Consider the following 15,688-nt stretch of genomic DNA (forward strand, 5'->3'; position numbering starts at 1 on the left):
TAGTGGCTTTTTCTCCATGGAATTAGAGCAGGATATGGTACCTCATGAATTAATGCTTACTGGTTATTGAACAAGAATTGTGTGGAAATGAGTTAAGAGATGGTCTTGTGTCATGGAAAGCATAGTAGTAGCTGGACACTGGGTTGCTGCCTCTAGTTTTGCTACTAATTAGGGTTGTACACTGATGCTGAGCACTTAAGTTACAGGGCCTCTGATGCCTCCTGTGTAAAATCTGAGTAGAGAAGAAGGTTGATTTAGCCTGTGGTCACCAAGGTTCCTCCTTGTTGTACCTTTTTAGAGTTTTGTGACAATAAACTGAGGTGCAAGGGATCAGCTTTAGATGTCCTCCTTTGAACAGTCTTCCCCAGACTTTTCTGTCAGTTTAGCAAGGAGTCCACTGTGGCAGTGACTCTGTCTGCCCTGCACTACAGGATGAACAGATCGTAGGAGAGTACTGATTCTCCATCCTTATATGGTCTAACTAAACTTTGTAGTTTAAAAAGCGCTTCTGCATTTATGATCATCTCGAAAATTCCCTGAGATGGGGACTATTATTGTCCGGAGCTTAGCATCTATAGAGACACAAAGTGGGCTTATCCAAATCATACAGGATCATCCAAGGCTGTCACAGCCAGGTAGTATAGGCTTAGGAATTGAGATGACCTGGGTTTGAATCATCTGCCATTTATTCTTTTTGTGAACTTGGGCATCACTTAATCTCTGCTTTTGCCTTTGTGCAAAGAAGATCATAATACCCAAAGGAATGTGTAAACATAATGTGAATGGGAGGGCAAATAATTGTTTTTATATAATGTATGAAAAGTGCTGGCTGTGAATGGTGGCTCATGCCTATAGTCCCAGTACTTTGGGAGGCCAAGCTGGGAGGATTGCTTGAGGCCCAGAGTTTGAGACCAGCCTCAGCAACACAGTGAGACCACCCCCAACCCCGTCTATAAAAAAAAAAAATTGGCAAGGCATGGTGGTACATGCCTCTAATGCCAGCTACTCCGGAGGCTGAGGGTAGATTATTCTCTTAAAAATGATACCTATAATTATTATTAAGTGAAAGCTTTAGGCTTTCTAATTCTATATTTATGATCTTTCTACTCTACCTTGCATCTGTTGGTAATAGACATTTTTATGATCTCAGTTACATTCATGTTTGGAGATTAATGTGTCTAAAAATTGTCAATTAATGGCCAACTAAGTCCTGTGTGTTTAAGGGCCTTTTGAAAGGGCCATATTAGTCAACTATTGAATGGGGTGAAAATGGGTCATAGATCAGCTTAAAATAACTGCAGCCTTTTATTTCACACTTGTCAAGGAAAACAGGAACAAAAACCAACCAACCAACCCCCAGTTTTTTTTAAAGGTATTCGTATAAAAGCAATACACAATAGTTTATTTTAAATGGTTTTGGAAAAACAGAGTATAAATAAGAATGAAATTAACTCTTCTGAAAAAAACAGCAAATGGTGGATGATACAGGCGTCGTCGGTTGGTGGGCCCTGGGATAGGGAACTGTGGAGGCTTCATGGCATCCGGGGCCGAAGCCGGTGTTGTGGCTGGGGTTGGGGCTGGGGCTGGGGCCGAGGCCGAGGCTGTGGAGCTCACAGAGGCAAGGCTGAGACAAGGAGTGGATGCCTGTTACCAAGCTGGGACACCTCGTTAAGAACATGAACATCAAGTCCCTGGAGGAGATGGATCTCTTCTCCCTGCCAACAAGGAGTCTGAGATCATTGACTTTTTCTTGAGGGGCCTCTCTCAAGGATGAGGTTTTGAAGATTATGCCGGTGCAGAAGCAGATCTGCGCAGGCCAGTACACCAGATTCAAGGTGTTTGTTGCCATCCGGGACTACAATGGCCATGTTGGTTTGGGTGTTAAGTGCTCCAAGGTGATGGCCACTGCCATCATTGGGACCATCAACCTAGCCAAGCTCTCCATTGTCCTCGTGTGCAGAGGCTACTGGGGAAACAAGATCGGCAAGCTCCGCACCATCCTTTGCAAGGTGACAGGCTGCTGCGGCTCTGTGCTGGTGCCTCATACCCATGCCCAGGGGCACTGGCATCATCTCGGCGCCCATGCCCTAGAAGCTGCTGCTGATGGCTGGTATCGATGACTGCTACCCCTCAGCCAGGGGCTGCACTGACCCCCTGGGCAACTTCGCCAAGGCCACCTTTGATGCCATCTCTAAAACCTACAGCTAGCTGACCCCTGACCTCTGGAAGGAGACTGTATTCACCAAGTCTTCCAATCTGGAATTCACTGACCACTTCATCAAGACCTACACAAAAGTCTCTGTACAGAGGATCCAGGCTCCAGCTGTGGCTACATGATAGAGTTTTTATACAAGAAAAATAAAGTGAATTAAGCTGGTCAAAAAGAAAGGAAAGAAACGAAAAGAGAAAGAAATTAACAAAACATATTGCATATGGTTTCATCCCTTATAAACAAATACAACTCACCTGATGGTATAATTTATTTTTTTCTTTGAAAGGAATTATTGTTCTTGTTGATCACAATTACTACCAGCTGTATGTATAATTTAGTATCCTAAAAATATGGGCCTCAGCTATTCATAATCCTAATAGTGATTGTTTCATGGTTTTGAGGAAAGCAAGGAGAGTGGGAACACACTGAGTAGCTACTTTGGCAGTTTATTTTAAGGCTTGAATTTTATTTCAGGTGGCAAAGGAAAAGCCACAAAGTCTGCAAGTGAAGCTCAAGCCCGGAAGTTGGAAACCTGATTCCAGCCTATTGCTGATACTGTGTTACCATTAGAAAAGACCATCATTTTCCTTGAAGCTGAGTTTTACAATCTAAAAGCCACAGAACCAGGCCTAGGACTGTCCCCAAATTGATTTTCAATTCCTGAAGCCTCCTGATGTGTAACTACAAGAATGGAGCCTATCAACCTTACAAGTCTCTTCAGATTCACTTCTGCATGGCTGTAGATACCTCCAGCTGTTCTCCAAATTCTAGCCACCAGGTAGGGCAACCGAATGGACACTACATATAGGTTTGCTGTTGTCGTGAAATGTGCTGCATGAGAACCATGTCAAACTCAGTAACTCAAACCACAAGTATTTATTCTTACAGACATGCAGGTCCAATTGAGGGTTGACAATGAAGCTGAGCTTGGCTGGGTGGCTCTGTTGCTCTTGGCCAAACTCAGATGTCTGGGAGTCTGGTGGGGACTTGTAGATATAAGCTCACCATGAGCGGTTAGACCCTGTTGCCCAAGTCTCTCATCCACTTGCTGGATCCCGTGGGTCAGAGGGTCATGTAGTAGCAGAGGCACAAGAGAGAAGGCCAGTCATGCAGGGCTTTACAAGTCTTTGGTCACAGTGTGCTTGCTAACATTCATGTGGTAAAGGTAAGCCACATGGTCAAACTCAAAGCCAAAGTGTAGGGAAATGTGCTTTATCCTTTTAGGAGTAGGAGTTGCTAAATCACATGGTAAAACGGATAGATACAGAGAGGGCTGAAGAACTGGACCATTGATGCAATCTGCTAGATACCATTCTCTTTTTGGAAATGTGAAGCTGCATATGTCACTTCCTTCACACATTTGCAGTGGTTGGTCTTAGGAAAAGATTTTCTGCACTTGATACTTGTCCTTAAAGAATGGAAAATCTGGGTCTACCTTCCTTGGTACTCATTTTTCTTGCTAATAGATCAGTGCTACTCAAAGTGCCGTTCAAAGGCTGGCAGAATAAGCAACACTTTAGAGATTGTTGGAGCAAATTATTGGCACCATGTCAGACCTATTGAATCAGAAACTCTGGGGATCGGGTCCAGGAATCTGCATTATGAAACGTTTTCTGGGTAAGTCTAAAGCTCACTAAAGTTTGAAAAACACTGGTATGGATCAAATCTTTGCCACGATGTTTCTGGTAGCATCATTCTTATGTTACCTTGTCTTCTCTTACTTTGAACTACCATCATTCGTTACCTGACCCTTCTTTTGGAGGTGTCAGGATGATGAGAATCCAAAGTAGCAACCTTCTTTACTAGACCAGAGGCCAAAATGCACTTCTGGATACTTCTGCTCCACTTCAAGAGTGGACTTCTAGGAGAGCATGTGTGGAAAACTACAGAGCAGATCACTGCCCCAGCTGGTGCCCTGAGGCTTCATATCAAGTATGGAAAACATAAAAATAGGCGGTCACAGGCATATGCACATCTTAATTTTTAGACTCTGTCCAATAGATAAATATGTGCTAATAGATGACATATGTGTTATTTGTGTTATCTCACTAATTTAGATGAATCACTTGACTTCACAGCTAGAGGTGAAGAGAATAAAAGACTGTTTCTTAATACTTCTAAAAGAGTAAAAGTCATATTTAATGTGGCTGCAAAATTACCAGAGAGTGAGAACAGCTTTGTACCCTCTTGTCAGGGGAACACCTGTCTAGGACTATGCCAATCTTAGTAGTTTTATGCCTCATCTAAGATGAGAGGTGTGACATCTTGTTTCCATTTAGCAATTAATATAATTCTTTATTGAAAATATAGTATTAAACTATGCTATATAATACGATATAATTTAATAGAATAACACCTAAATAAATGTACTCCTTCCCCATTCTCTTCTCACTTCGATATAGCAGAACTGGATTTATAAGGTTGAGTATCAGCACTTAACATTTTTAAGATGAAAATATCTAAAGTGTCATAACTCAGCACAACTGTGTGTTAACTGTGCACATTGTGTTTCCCAGGGAAAGAAATGAAAGAAAATAAAGGGAAAGTAGGTAATTGCTCACAGGCTAGAAGAAGATATTATCCTGCCAGTTTCTTCCTGGAACTGTATGCATCGTGTCCTCTGTTTGTGATATAGCACAGGGAGTCATCGCTAACAATGAATAACATTATTGGGATGACAGCAGTTTAAGTGCTAAAGAAATTTGAGTTCTGACAAAACATGCAGACACACACAACACGAAAAATGTATAATGCATCACCATGGCTGGTTGTGTCTGTGGCAGTTAAGATACAGATACTGATTGAGAGGCTCATCTGTTCATTTGATTGTGTCTCATGGTTTAAATCTCTCTAAAGGGTCGGGTTGGTGGTGGAAGAAGCTAGTTTGTTCTGATTGATGGTGCCAAGAGGGGGTTTTGGTCTGCTTCTCATGTAAATGTAAGAAATAAGCTTCTCTGAGTTTTCATTGACTTTATTATCAGAGATAATAAATGGATGAATACTAAAAAAGGAGAGGGAACATAAAAGCCTTGAAAGCTCTGAAAGTTGCTGTGTTAACACACAGACGGTTACAGATACCTTTGCCAGTGTTGCTGTCACTGTTTACTTGATAACTTGACCCTTTATGGAAGAAAACTTGGAGCCACAGTTGATTTTTTTTTCCTTTTCTCTCACACCCAAATTTATGGGAACTGCCATCTTCCCTTTCTCAATGTTTCTAGAATGCATCTTCTTCTATTCATTTTTGCTCTATCTTATTCATCCCCAGCCCAGTCCTTTCTCGCTTTGACCTTTGCCAAAGCTACCTAGCTGGTTACCCTACCTCCAGTATTGGAAGTCCTTCTTTGTAGTGGGCATTGGTGACTTTTTTATTCTTTAAATCATAAAGTCTTCCATGGTGCTCCGTCCATCACCCATTACAATGCCCTCCAATGAAAATGCACAAGAGGGCCAAATGGGTTATAGGAAAGTCATTGGGATACACGCATAGGCACATAGAAATGATTCTGAAGAATTCAGAAATTAACACTTAATACAAGGAGTGACAATGATACCTGTACTCTGTCCGTATGTCATGCCGTAATTGAGATAGCCAATGGAAAGAGAGGGAATTCCATAACACAGAGCAGTAGATGGCAGTGCCCTCATGAACCTGCTTAACTGAGCTTATAGAGTACATCATCCAATTTTAAACAAAAGAACTTCCAGGAAAATGTGTAAGTGACTTACAAAGCAGTAAGACAATAGCAGAGCTGGAACTTTGCCTTCTTTTGGTACAAGCCACATTATAGGGCAGAAACAATAATGAATGGCCTAATTAGATCTGAGAAAGAGTCAGCCAAAAAGAAATATAAATTATCAAGAAGATTATTTTAATCATTAATGAAGAACCTCTCTGTCAGTGTAATCTATGCCTTGAGATATTAATGATAATAGTAGATATATGTAATAAGTACACATTATGTTTGTATACTTCTTTTTATTATACATTTGTATAATTCTTTTTAGCTGATGGGATGCACTATGAAAAGCTAGCTCACATGATCAGTTTCAAGCTCTTCATTGTGGAATGTCAAACCATCACACCTCAGCTTCGAGCTTTAGCCTTAGTTATTGTCTGTCCATTCCCTCATTTCACTAGACTCCCCACCAGCTAATTGTTTGTGTGACTTTGGGTAAGTCACTTAACCACCCTGGGCTTCTGATTCCTTACCTGAAAAATGTAGAAGTAGGGCTAGAGGATTTTTGAAGAATTTGCCAATCCTGTTGTAATAGTATTGCTAATAAAGACATACCTCAGACTGGATAATTTATAAAGGAAAGTGGTTTAAACGACTCACAGTTTCACATAGCTGGGGAGGTCTCACAGTCATGGTGGAAGGCAAAGTTGGAGCAAAGTCACGTTTTACATGGCAGCAGGCAAGAGAGCATGTGCAGGGGAACTCCTTTTTATGAAACCATCAGATCTCATGAGACTTACTATCATGAAAACAGCAAGTGAAAAACCCACCCCCATGGTTCAATTACCTTCCACCACATCTCTCCCATGACACATGGGGATTATTACAATTCAAGATGAAATTTGGGTGGGGCACAGAGTCAAACCGTATCACCCTACACAGGTGTTCCTTGACTTATGATGAGACTATGTCTTGATAAACCCATTGTTTAAGTAGAGAATATAAGGAATTGAAAATATACTTAATAGCCAGGTAAACTCATTGTAAAGTCAAAAAATTATAAGCCTGGATGCTCCTTAATTTATAGTGGATTTGGATACCAATAAAATGTGGGAAAATTGTAAGTCAAATTATCCTAAGTTGGTGACCATCTGTAATTCAATTGTAATTCTATGTATCACCATCTAGGAATAAGATTTTTATATATAAGTGGAGATTATTTCTTCAATTATCAAACATTTTAGAAATTTTCCTCTTTTTGATAGAATTTCTTTAAAATGTCTCACACTTCCCATTATTCTTAAACAGAAAACAGAGCATAATTTGACTTTCTCTTGATAACACAGGATCATTAATATACTACAATTCCCTATATTGCACTGTCATCTAGTTATATGTTATCTCTAATTGCAATTGAATCATGCAGTTTATTTGCCCTAATGCTAAATGGTTCCAGACTGCTATACTTTCCAATTCTCATGCCTGATTTTATATGTGTTTCTTACAACCAAGTTGTGAACTGGTACTTCATACTCATTTGTTGTGTATGCCTTCCTCTTCCATCCCTCATCTTTTAACTTTCTGGCTGTAAGATGGAATGGGCTAGGAGAAGAGGATGTATAAAATGATAGTGGTTATATAATCATTTAATCACCCTATATTACGCTTAAGTGCAGGGTGAAGGATATGTGGTTATATAATCATTTAACTACCCTATATTATGCTTAAGTGCAGGGTAAAGGATATGAAGTAAGACTGGGATTCAAAACTTGTCAACTCCTCTATGCCTCAGTAGCCTCATCTGATAAATGGTGAGGATTAAATCAGATACTGCTTGCAACTTGCTAGGGTAATACCTTGCAGCTCAAAACACTAACACATTTTAACAACAACATCAATAATAATACTTAAGGTTTATTAAATGGTCATTAAGTGGCAGACACTTTGCTAGACACTTTCTGTAGAGCTACACATTTAGTCCCCACAAAACCCTTGTGATGATGTGTCTCCCATTTTGTCTCTTTTACCTATGAGGAAATTAAGGTTATTTTTTTTTTTCATGTGCTACTTTTAATTTTTTAAATATTTTAATTTTGATATCTTTTGGGGTACAAGTGGTTTTTGGTTACATGGATGAATTACATAGTGGTGAATTATAAGATTTTAGTGTACCTGTCACCTGGGTAGTATATGTTGTACCCAATATATGGTATTTTTTATCCCATATCCTTCTACCATCCTCCCTCTTCTGAGTCTCCAGAGTTCATTATGTCACTCTCTATGCCTTTGTGTCCTCACAGCTTAGCCCCTACTTACAAGTGAGAACATACGGTATTTATATTTTTATTCCTGAGTTACTTCTTTTAGAATAAGGCCTCCAGCTCCATTCAAGTTGCTGCAAAAGACATTATTTCATTTCATTTTATGGCTGAGTAGTACTCCATGGTGTATATATGCCACATTTTCTTTATCCACTCATTGGTCACTGGGCACTTAGGTTGCTTCCATATCTTTGCAGTTGTGAATTGGGATACAATAAACATATATATGTATGTGTCTTCTGATATAATTACTTCTTTCCCTTTGGGTAGACACCCAGTAGTGGGATTGCTGGATCAAATGGTAGATCTACCTTTAGTTCATTAAGGAATCTCCATACTGTCTCCATAGAGGTTGTACTAATTTACATTACCACCAGCAGTGTATAAGCATTCCCCTTTCACCACATCCACACCAACACCTATTGTTTTTTGACTTTTTAGTACTGGTCATTATTGCAGGAGTAAGGTTATATCTCATTGTGATTTTAATTTGCATTTGCCTGATATTTAGTGATGTTGAGCATTTTTTCATATGCTTGTCGGCCATTTGTATATCTTCATTTGAGAAATGCCTATTTATGTCATTTGCCCACTTTCTGATGGGATTATTTATTTTTTTCTTTTTGATTTATCTGAGTTTCTTGTGGATACTGGATACTAGTCTTTTGTCAGATGCATAGTTTGCAAATATTTTCTCCCATTCTGTGGGTTTTTTGTTTACTTTGTTGATTATTTCTTTTGCTGTGCAGAAGCTTTTCTGTTTAGTCAGGTCCCATTTATTTATGGTTTTTGTTGTTGTTGCATTTGCTTTTGGGGTTTCAGTCATGAATTCTTTGCCTAGGCCAATGTCCAGAAGAGTTTTTCTCAGGTTATCCTCTTGAATTTTTATGGTTTTTGGTCTTAGATTTAAGTCTGTGATCTATCTTGAGTTGACTTTTGTATAAGGTGGGAGACAGGGATTGAGTTTCATTCTTCTTCATGAGGCTAGCTGGTTTACCTAGCACTATTTATTAAATAGGGTATCCTTTCCATAGTTTATGTTTTTGTGTGCTTTGCCAAGGATCAATTGGTTTTAAGTAGTTTGCTTTATTTCTGGGTTCTCTATTCTGTTCCATTGGTCTGTATGACTACTTTTATACCAGTACCATACTGTTTTGGTAACTATAGCCTTGTAGTTGAACTCTGGTAATGTGATGCCTCCAGATTTGTTCTTTTTGCTTAGGCTTGCTTTGGCTATATAAGCTCTTTTTTTGGTTCCATATGGGAATCCAATGGTGTACCTTGGTTTCACCAAGGTTACACATCTGGCTGGCCATCCCATCTGGGGAAAGTGCTTTGTCTACTACTACTGTCCATCTTCAGCTAGGCTGTAGCAGGGATGATGGATCCTCCTTGATTTTTAATTTTCCACAGGTCTGGTTGCTTTCTTTCCACCTGGGCCTCTGCCAAGCACCTGATGAACAACAACTGTAATGACATTCTAGTTACCTGTTAAATAATCCAAATCGTCATGTGACAGTGATGTCCTAAGGTCAGGGTCTGTTTAGTCACATCTCTAGCCGCAGGAACTAGAAAATCATCCAGTTTATATTAAATGTTCTGAGTGGGATGAGACTTTAAGTTAAAATCAGTTTCCATACTTTTCCCCCTCTATGTTCTAAAAATTACTCTAATTCTCTTGGCATTACAAAAAGTTGAGGAAAGTTGGGATCCTGGAAAGAAATTATCTCTCAGGAAGCAGTGGCATTCACATTTTCCACTGTGGGATGACACCTGCTGCTCCTGTAGGACAATTAACAACTCTTGGAGTAGGGGAATGTCTTAACAGGTGGTGTTTTCCGGGCTTTTGTCTTGATCCTTTGGCCGGGGAGCAAAAGAGAAGGGGAAGGGAAAATCAGGAACACAACTTATGAAGTCTTTGTTCAAGAATGTATCATATTTTAGAATTGCCATGCAAACAATCGCTTCAGATGGGAATTTGGGCATGCTCAGTTTGGAGCTGAATCCCCAGATGCATGATGTAAAATATTTCACAGCTGGACTTGAAAAAGAGCAGGCTGTAGCTGATTATTTAAGGGGTGAAAAGTCCCCTTGATATATCAACTCAGAGCCTGGAAATATCATAACATTCTCTACCTGTCCTTCAGATGGAAAGCTGGAGTAGCAGAAAGGAGACTGGTCTCACCTGCTTCCTTTAGGGAATAGAGAATGAATTTGTGAATAGAGAGTGAAGCAGGGAGCATTAGCTGTATGTAAGTGAGCTCTGAGAAGTGATGGGCTCATTTATTCTCCTCCCCTACTTCCATCTCTCCCTCTTAACTCTCTCCCCTAAAATAATTAAATGCAAAAGCTACTTGAGTGCAATAAGTTACAAATTTAAACCCACAAGAGTCAGAAACTGTAGAACTGAAGGTCCTTAGGGGGACGTTAACTTTGCCACTTTTATATCATTGTAGTAAGCTATTCATTTAATAGCCTAATTTGTAATCAAAAATACCATGGGAAATTTTACTATACTAACCTCTGGCTCCAGTTTTCCTGACTTGGTTGGTGATTTTGAATGTTGTAACCTTCAGAAATGCATATTTTTAGCATTTAGCAGTCCAGAGCACTGGCAGATTAAATTACTTATTAGCCACATTTTTCTCAGCTCTATACCTTTTCCAATATACAGTAAACTTGGCAAAGTCTAATGAAGGTACATCTTTAAAGATTAAATAACCTCATTGTGCTGTTCCCATTTATTTAGCTGATTTGTATGGCCTAATGAAAGCTTAGTTTTACCTGGAGGATAGTCATAGGGAGCTATGAATTAACCAGTGATAAAGATTCTATTTTGAATTTGTCCCTAAAGGAACCCTCTTCCTCAACTGACTGCACTAAGGGCCCCAATTAACTTATCCATACTCTTTGTCCTGTGAGTTTGTAACGCCTTCTTACTCCGCAGTGGGCTTGATCATGTGATTCTCTTTGGCCAGTGATTTGCTTCGGCACGTGTGACACAAGCAGAGGCTTGAGAAGCTCTTGAGATTTTCTGCTTGTTATCTTGAGCATATCCTTGGGCTAGCCTTCTAGACTTATGAAAGAGCCAAGTCATCCCGGCCAAGGCCACTCTAGACAAACCAGACCCCAGCCCATATTTGGTTGACTGTATGCATGTGGATGAGCTTGGCCAAGGTTACCCAAATCTGGCCCAGAAGAGGAGAACCACCCAGCCAACCTGTAGATGCAAAACAGACAATTAGGTAATGTTTTCAGCAAACAGCTTTGGTATGTTTGGAATGCATTATTATTGTGACCATAGAAAACTGGTGGACCTCCCTAAACACTCTCTAACATTGGAAAATGAGGCGTATAACCCACTTTTTTTTTTTTTTTGGGATGGAGTTTTGTTCTTGTTACCCAGGCTGGAGTGCAATGGCGCGATCTCGGCTCACCGCAACCTCCGCCTCCAGGGTTCAGGCAATTCTCCTGCCTCAACCTCCTGAGTAGCTGGGATTACAGGCATGCGCCACCATGCCCAGCTAATTTTTTGTATTTTTAGTAGAGACGGGGTTTCACCGTGTTGACCAGGATGGTCTCGATCTCTTGACCTCGTGATCCACCTGCCTTAGCCTCCCAAAGTGCTGGGATTACAGGCTTGAGCCACCACCCCCGGCCTAACCCACTTTTTAAACGTAGTTTATTTGAGGGTTATGAGCTTCATATGGTAGAATCAAAACTTCTGGCATTAAACCCTTCCTGCTGTTTCACAGCCCCTGCTCGTAGGTGTTGCAGCACCACTTTGTATTTCTACTGCTATTTCATGCTGCAGAGAGAATAGCTATTCAAAAACACCTAGTGGGAGCTCTGGTTTCTGCAGCCTGCCCCCGCGTTCCCCACTTCTGTTCCCATCCCCTTTCCCATTTGAGACTAGGCTAGAGACAGCAGCAGCTCTGTAAGTTTTAGATGATCTTGTGAATGAAGTCTTCAATTCTCCATCTAAAAATGTGTTAAAGGCAGAAGAGTTTCTTGACACGAAACGGCAGTGAAGAAAGCCTCTATACGAAGCAGGCTTCTACTTGACTGTGCATCTTGAAAGGCTTCATCAGCAACCCCCAATTACAGCCAAGAAGTGCCCTATCTCCTCAGAATGAGGACAGATCATCTCCTCTCATCCTGATTCACAGGTCCCAAAGCACCAGATTCACACACCAAAAAATGCATTTCTGACTACACAGGGTTTTAATGATTTTATTATATGCCTTACAATCTGTTCCTAAATCTGTTCCCCTGTAGTTTACATTTGCCAATGATTAGCTGGACTTAAGGACCTTTGTTTGGGATATTAAAGATGGTAATGAGGGAATAAGGTTCATTAGAATGACCAACTTTGATAAAAATGTAAATTGAAAATGTCTGGTACAGTATATTTGACTTATTGTTCTAGACTAAATGGTTGTGATATTATCTGAGTCAGTGGAAAGGCCCCAGCCTGGGCAAAAGTAAGCAATACCTTTAACAATCAATGGCATATGCTTAGCAATTGGAAATCTATGGTTAGTATTCTCTAGTGACATGGAAGGCATCTATTCTATTAGATGGCAGAGAGTGTGAGTGCTGGAAATCTGGCATTTTATACAGAACAATGAAAGTGCTCTGAAAGATGAGTGTGAAAGGTACTTGGGTCGTTGGCTGATGGGAGATTGGTAAGTGCCAATTGTGAGTAAGCTAAGCAAAGAAGAAAGAGGGACCCACAGGCTTGTTTTAGACCATACTTCTGTAAAATATGGGAGTCTGTCATTGCCTGATTGAACTTCACTTTTTTTCTTACTACCAAGTTAACCGATATTTCATACTGCCTCATTCTGCATGTCTTCCTCTTCCAGTCTTTCAACTTGCTGACTCTTAGGTGTCATGGGCTGGGTAGACAGACTTGTGTGGTTGTGCTGACACAGAGCTGGTGAGTGAGGTATATATAGAGTTAGCTAGACCTGTGTTCAAATTTTTTGTTTACCATTTATTAGCAGCATGACCTTAGACATTTCTGAGTTTCAAGAATCTTATTTGTAAAGTCAGAAAATGGAATGATAATAGCTAACATAGCTTATTACGAGGATTAAATAAAATAAGGTATGTGTGTTCAGGGTGGGTTCTGGAACAGTATAGGCACTTGCTAAATATTCCTGTTCATCTTCCCCTGCTTTCCCCTATGTTCTAACACTTAGAGAAGCTCATGGTGTGCTATGGCAGAAATAACTGGGCATATGAAATATTTTTTAGTATTCCGAATCCTCAGGGCAGCTCTACATGAAGCCAGCAGCTAGCTAATGAAGCCTGATTTCTTGGGCATTTGCCTCTTATGGCTGACTGGCTTGTTAACTGAATTATTCAAAGATTTTCATAATATGTTTGAATTTCTTATATTCATTCAGTGGCTAATGATTCCTAGCCAGGCCTGGGGGCCTCAGTTGTGAGAGAAAAACATATCTGTTCAAAAGATGAGAAGTTTCTTTTTAATTTAAGAAAATGATTATTATATCCTGCTGGATACCTGCAATTATTAGTCTGGGATTCATTTGAAATTGGATGATTGGATGGTGACAGTGAATCTAGACAGACAGCCTGGAAAAAGAAGTTGCTTTATTGATTTATTTTCATAGGAACTCCCAGAGCTGATGATCACAAAAGGGGAGGACGTTCAATATTTGAATATTATAGTCTACAAAGTAGAAGTTGTGTTGGTCATTTTTAAGCCAGAAAGCATAATCTGATTTTTTCCAACTTGTCTAACCGCCCCCTAATGCCGTTGTTTTATATTACCATTAAAGTTGAAAATATCGTCTATACAGATGTCGTATCCATTTAGGATGTTTATGTTATAAGCTCCAAGCCCTTGTGCTGAGTTCTGGATTATTCATCTATGTCACCAAGATATGCTTCTTAGATTTCTCTAAGGTGTTATATGCTTATTTTTAAATACAAAGATATTCTTGGGACTATCTCCAGAGAGATACCTGTGCAACTGAAAAACGACCCTATTTGAGGTAACTGCTGGGTCCACATTAAAAATACAGTGAGGAAAAATCGTTTCTGACTTTGGCTGGGTAACATTTTTTTTTCTTCTATTTTAATAGAAGGAAAAGTGGATTGGATGTGTTACCAGGATGGAAGCTATTCCCCTCTTTATTCAAATTATTTTCTTCTCTGGAACCAAAATGTTTGGGGATGCCAAACAAAACCCCCCAATTTTTAAAAAAATTTACCATTAAAATTGTGGCATACTCTCAAAACAAGAAAAACTCATTTTTTTTAAATTGGTGCCTACTTAGCCAGATAAAAAAAGGCTCTATTGTAGGTATCTTCCCATTTAAAGGAGAAATATAAGAGAAGCACCCAGATTGAAGGAGTATAAATGGTTAACCATAAATAGTTGGAATTTGTGAATAGCTTTACATCTATAATTCATGTGCCTTGTTAGCAAAACTTTTATACTTATCTGTGAGCCAATTCTCTCCAAAATGTTTTTTTTTTTTTTTTAAACCTCTTATATGCTCTGAAGAAGGTTGGTTTGCTGGATTTTTTAAAAAAGTATTTATTCTGTCTGTTATCAGTGATATTGGCTGTACAGAGCTGCAGTGTCTTCCAGATTGTTTATCCCTCCACAGAAACAGTGTGTTTTGGGAACCATGTCATCTCAAGGAAATGTCAAAGGAGAAACATATGCCACATAAGTGACTCCCGCCTGATGGGACATAGACTTTGAGGGTGAAGAGCTATGGAAAGAGGCCAAAGGTTCATAAACTTCCTAAGTACTACTACGTAATGTGCTTCTCACATGGAGATATAGTTCTTTGTTTTTGAATGTGTATACACAGTTATGCTGAAGAAAATAAGAATTCATTTAAGGTTATTGCTCAATTCTAATAACTTTTTGTTAGTTATTTTTTTCATAGTCAGTGGTTCCTAAAGGTACATCTCTTAAATGTATTTTTTAAAATTAAAAATGGAGCCCTCATGTTTGAAATGTTTGGATACCCTACCCTAAAGTGAAAAAAGTAAAGATAAATATGTTAAAAAAAAAAAGCCATTGGTAAATCAGGAGAGAAAAGAGGTTTGTGTGAAGACTTAATGAACTGAAACAGGAAAATTAGAGAACCAGTCTCATGAGACGGTAAAAGCAAGACAGTTTGGGACACTAACTGCTTAGTGTTTTGGTTATCTACTACTGTGTAACAGATCACCTTGATCCTTTGTGACTTTAAGTAACTCCATCTTTTCTAGTTCTGTGTATTGACTGGGCTTAGAGAGGCTGTTCTGCTCTGTGTGATGTTGCCTGAGACTGCACTCATCTGAGCTAAGGACTTGAGGGCTTCCCCACATATTTAACCCTTTGGTAGGGACAGCTGCATTACCAAGTCTTTCTTGTTCTCTGTTATCTCAGGACCTTTCCCTCTTCAAGTGGCCTCCCTAGTAAGGTAACCGGACTTCTTACA

The 15,688-nt window shown here is 39.5% G+C and overlaps 1 pseudogene; it reads left to right on the plus strand.

Annotated features, from left to right (window-relative positions):
* Positions 1-1,593: 1,593 nt before the first annotated feature.
* Positions 1,594-2,337, plus strand: LOC108284100 (annotated as a pseudogene).
* The last annotated feature ends 13,351 nt before the right edge of the window (positions 2,338-15,688 follow it).

The sequence above is a fragment of the Cebus imitator genome, unplaced genomic scaffold (assembly GCF_001604975.1).
Source record: "Cebus imitator isolate Cc_AM_T3 unplaced genomic scaffold, Cebus_imitator-1.0 Scaffold269, whole genome shotgun sequence".
Classification (NCBI taxonomy): Eukaryota; Metazoa; Chordata; class Mammalia; order Primates; family Cebidae; genus Cebus; species Cebus imitator.